General features: G+C 43.7%; 2 non-coding genes and 1 pseudogene across 2 annotated transcripts; all 3 read left to right on the top strand.

Moving 5' to 3' along the window:
• The first annotated feature begins 2,049 nt into the window (after positions 1-2,049).
• On the top strand, positions 2,050-3,957 carry LOC134751329 (small subunit ribosomal RNA). The gene has a single exon (XR_010128626.1). It is a non-coding gene; the product is annotated as a small subunit ribosomal RNA (ribosomal RNA).
• Positions 3,958-4,348: 391 nt separating this feature from the next.
• Positions 4,349-4,505, top strand: LOC134751341 (5.8S ribosomal RNA). Its single transcript, XR_010128638.1, has one exon. It is a non-coding gene; the product is annotated as a 5.8S ribosomal RNA (ribosomal RNA).
• Positions 4,506-4,925: 420 nt separating this feature from the next.
• LOC134751348 (large subunit ribosomal RNA) overlaps positions 4,926-5,000 on the top strand; it is a 4,274-nt pseudogene continuing 4,199 nt past the window's right edge.

Below are 5,000 nucleotides of genomic sequence, written 5' to 3'. Positions count from 1 at the left end.
AAAAAAAAAAAAACTCAAAACCTTGTTCTAGATCACCAGATGGCACAAGGATGTCGTCCAGGTATGCCAATGCAGATTCAAATCGCTTCGATCCAAGCATTCGGTTAATAAAGCCTTTGAAAGACTGCCGGCGCATTAGCAAGGCCGAACGGCATCCTTTTAAATAGTCATAGTGGCCATCTGGTGTTATGAGATGTTATTTATACCTGTGAGACGTACGTACGTTACATACGTATACGTTCAATATTAAAAAAAAAAAAAGACGTGTTATAATGATGAAGAGTACGAAGAGTAAATGGCAATGTTTATATATTTTTTGGGTAGGTAGGTAGGTAGGTAGGTAGGTAGGTAGGTAGGTAGGTAGGTAGGTAGGTAGGTAGGTAGGTAGGTAGGTAGGTAGGTAGGTAGGTAGGTAGGTAGGTAGGTAGGTAGGTAGGTAGGTAGGTAGGTAGGTTAGGTTAGGTTAGGTTAGGTTAGGTTTTGAGTTAGGTTAGGTTTTGAGTTAGGTTAGGTTTTGAGTTAGGTTAGGTTTTGAGTTAGGTTAGGTTTTGAGTTAGGTTAGGTTTTGAGTTAGGTTAGGTTTTGAGTTAGGTTAGGTTTTGAGTTAGGTTAGGTTTTGAGTTAGGTTAGGTTTTGAGTTAGGTTAGGTTTTCAGTTAGGTTAGGTTTTCAGTTAGGTTAGGTTTTCAGTTAGGTTAGGTTTTCAGTTAGGTTAGGTTTTGAGTTAGGTTAGGTTTTGAGTTAGGTTAGGTTTTGAGTTAGGTTAGGTTTTGAGTTAGGTTAGGTTTTGAGTTAGGTTAGGTTTTGAGTTAGGTTAGGTTTTGAGTTAGGTTAGGTTTTCAGTTAGGTTAGGTGTTAGGTTAGGTTAGGTTATGTTAGGTTAGGTTAGGTTAGGTTAGGTTAGGTTAGGTTAGGTTAGGTTAGGTTAGGTTAGGTTAGGTTATGTTAGGTGTTATGTTAGGTGTTAGGTTAGGTTTTTTTTTTTTTTTTTTTTGGATACGGATCATAATGCATTTGTTATTACGTTGATACTCTCGCAGCAAATTTTTAAATAAAATACATCCAAGAAATGTTGTAAGCACATTTAATGCTCTATAATTCGCTTCAACCGCGAGCGCGCAAATTTTGCGCTCTAGCGGCGCGCATGCGCGCAGGAAGGATGGATGCGCGCGCGCGCGCATGAATATGTTTTTGAGATGTGTTTTAAAATAGAGTATTATTATTTATTTGCACTTTGTTCCCAGTTTACGCGTTTTATTACTGAAACGTGACAGACGGGAAAAATATTGATATCTTTGCCCCCACCACCGGGAAAAGTGCACACGCCGTATAATATTGACTTGCACAGATTGTCAATTGTCTCCAATTCGAGACAGATAACGTTCCCGATTGGTTGACACATTGAAAATAAATCTGTGCGAGGAAATTGGTTGTATGTATATTATTCCTATACGTGTGTGGCGAGGGATAGATCGGATGATAATCCGATTTAAAAAAAAATTTACACGGTAATACGGTTTTGAATGAAACACTCTCACAGTGTGTCTTATCATTGTGTGTTTGTTGGTTCATCAACCGTATTGGTTGAGGGTTTTAATAATAAACTAGCTCTCTAATACCGGGCGACCGAGATAAATCTACGAAGAACGACTATGTTAAAAGAATCTAAAGTAATAAAAAAAAATAGTGAGATTTTAATGTCTGGTCGTGGAAGAACGTTCGATTACATCGGCGCGATGAAACAAACACCACTGTGTGTGCGTGTGCGCGCTTTTTTCACTCACCAGCTACCGCTACCTACCTACCGGGTAAGTAATAGTAGTGGTAAGTAAAAAATACCCCACCAGTCTACTATACGCCACGCCAATTTCGGTACATCCGAATGGCGTGTTGTCTCGTATACGACTCGTGTCTCACGCGTGCAGTCAGTCTCCGTCGTCTATATATGATGATAATAATACACCAAATATATGAATGATGTGATGATATGACGCACGCGTTAGCGCTAGTGTTTTGCGTCTCTAAACAAGACTCGCACGAACACGGCAGCTCCCTGGTTGATCCTGCCAGTAGTTATATGCTTGTCTCAAAGATTAAGCCATGCATGTCTCAGTGCAAGCCGTATTAAGGCGATACCGCGAATGGCTCAATATATCAGTTTTGGTTCCTTAGATCTTACTCAGTTACTTGGATAACTGTGGTAATTCTAGAGCTAATACATGCAATCAGAACTCTGACCAGTGATGGGATGAGTGCTTTTATTAGATCAAAACCAATCGGCGGAGGGCCTCGCGTCCGAAGTCGTAACATTTTGATGAATCTGGATAACTTTTGCAGATCGCACGGTCCAGTACCGGCGACGCATCTTTCAAATGTCTGCCTTATCAACTTTCGATGGTAGTTTCTGCGACTACCATGGTTGTCACGGGTAACGGGGAATCAGGGTTCGATTCCGGAGAGGGAGCCTGAGAAACGGCTACCACATCCAAGGAAGGCAGCAGGCGCGCAAATTACCCACTCCCGGCACGGGGAGGTAGTGACGAAAAATAACGATACGGGACTCTTACGAGGCCTCGTAATCGGAATGAGTACACTTTAAATATTTTAACGAGGAACAATTGGAGGGCAAGTCTGGTGCCAGCAGCCGCGGTAACTCCAGCTCCAATAGCGTATACTAAAATTGTTGCGGTTAAAAAGCTCGTAGTTGCATTTGTGCTACGCACTGTCGGTGCGATTCATCCGAATCGATACTGACACGTTTGCGGAGCATATCGTCGGTGAATCGTATGTAAAAGTACGGTTCAATATAAAAATCCTATCGCGATGCTCTTCAGTGAGTGTCGAGGTGGGCCGACAATTTTACTTTGAACAAATTAGAGTGCTCAAAGCGGGCTCAAAATGCTGCTTGAATATTTCGTGCATGGAATAATAGAATATGATCTCGGTTCTATTTTGTTGGTTTTCAGAACTCCGAGGTAATGATTAATAGGGATAACTGGGGGCATTCGTATTGCGACGTTAGAGGTGAAATTCTTGGATCGTCGCAAGACGAACATCAGCGAAAGCATTTGCCAAAGGTGTTTTCATCAATCAAGAACGAAAGTTAGAGGTTCGAAGGCGATTAGATACCGCCCTAGTTCTAACCGTAAATATGTCATCTAGCGATCCGCCGACGTTACTACAATGGCTCGGCGGGCAGCTTCCGGGAAACCAAAGATTTTGGACTCCGGGGGGAGTATGGTTGCAAAGCTGAAACTTAAAGGAATTGACGGAAGGGCACCACCAGGAGTGGAGCCTGCGGCTTAATTTGACTCAACACGGGAAATCTCACCAGGCCCGGACACCGGAAGGATTGACAGATTAACAGCTCTTTCTTGATTCGGTGGGTGGTGGTGCATGGCCGTTCTTAGTTGGTGGAGCGATTTGTCTGGTTAATTCCGGTAACGAACGAGACTCTAGCCTGCTAAATAGGCGTCGTCATTTAGGTGCGCGCGGCCGTTCGCGGTCGCGCAACTCACTGGCGACGTATTAAAATTCTTCTTAGAGGGACCGGCGGTTTCGAGCCGCACGAGATTGAGCAATAACAGGTCTGTGATGCCCTTAGATGTCCTGGGCCGCACGCGCGCTACACTGAAGGAATCAGCATGTTCTCCTTGGCCTAGAGGCCCGGGCAACCCGTTGAAACTCCTTCGTGCTGGGGATTGGGGTTTGCAATTATCCCCCATAAACGAGGAATTCCTAGTAAGCGCGAGTCATAAGCTCGCGTTGATTACGTCCCTGCCCTTTGTACACACCGCCCGTCGCTACTACCGATTGAATGATTTAGTGAGGTCTTCGGACCGACACGCGGTGGCTTCACGGCCGTCGGCGTTGCTGGGAAGTTGACCAAACTTGATCATTTAGAGGAAGTAAAAGTCGTAACAAGGTTTCCGTAGGGGAACCTGCGGAAGGATCATTAACGTGTATATATGTTGTTGTGTATGTTCTACATACTACAAACGTCGTGTATAACAAAAATAATCCGTTACCAAAAATAAAATATATGTCAGTTGACGTCACACAGGAGAGGTTTATTTCTATCTCGCGTCGCGTGTATTTAAGCAGTTTGAGATTTACGTCTATTTGGAGAGTCGCTTCGACCGGCACAAATCCGCGCCGTTACAGCTTATCGCTCCATATTATATAGATGTTTCTCTTTGAACTCGCGCGAACGTCAACTGTGTTGTACGTAGACCGATATATATGAGACAGACAGTATGCGGTAATCGTTTTACTCATTTTTCGTAATGATTTTTTATTTTTTTATTTGATGTTACTAACATTGTTACCAGTGTGTAATAATAAACTATTACCCTGGACGGTGGATCACTTGGCTCGCGGGTCGATGAAGAACGCAGTTAACTGCGCGTCATAGTGTGAACTGCAGGACACATTTGAACATCGACATTTCGAACGCACATTGCGGTCCGTGGAGACACATCCAGGACCACTCCTGTCTGAGGGCCGGCTGCATAAATAAACATACTTTTACCACATTGCGTAACAGTAAAATGTTACGCTGCTGAGGGTTCGTTTGAAGATTACGATTTCGGTTGTAACCTTTTCGGGCGTCCCTTTAAATATATGTATTATATAGCGACGTTCGTGTGATGTGACGTATGTCATATCTACCGTGCGCGCGTACACACTGTGTGATATTAATTATGATATTATATATAAGGTGTGAACGCGTGTATAACACGTGTTAGATTTGATAGACTCTCATCATTTTACACGTATCGTTCCACTAGTATATATAGTATAGTAGGCGGACTCGACGTCCGAAGAGCGCATCGACGCCGTCCACGCGCGCTCCTTTCGGGGAGTTGCGTGTTGTCGTCGTCGTAGCGCTGACCGGATATCGTGTCTGCCTCCAATTTTTATCGTTGGCCTCAGATCAGGGAGGATCACCCGCCGAATTTAAGCATATTAGTAAGCGGAGGAAAAGAAACTAACCAGGAT

This window comes from Cydia strobilella, chromosome 21, assembly GCF_947568885.1.
Source record: "Cydia strobilella chromosome 21, ilCydStro3.1, whole genome shotgun sequence".
Classification (NCBI taxonomy): domain Eukaryota; kingdom Metazoa; phylum Arthropoda; class Insecta; order Lepidoptera; family Tortricidae; genus Cydia; species Cydia strobilella.
Note: the sequence above shows the minus strand (reverse complement) of the source record. Positions and strands in the feature narration are given on the sequence as shown.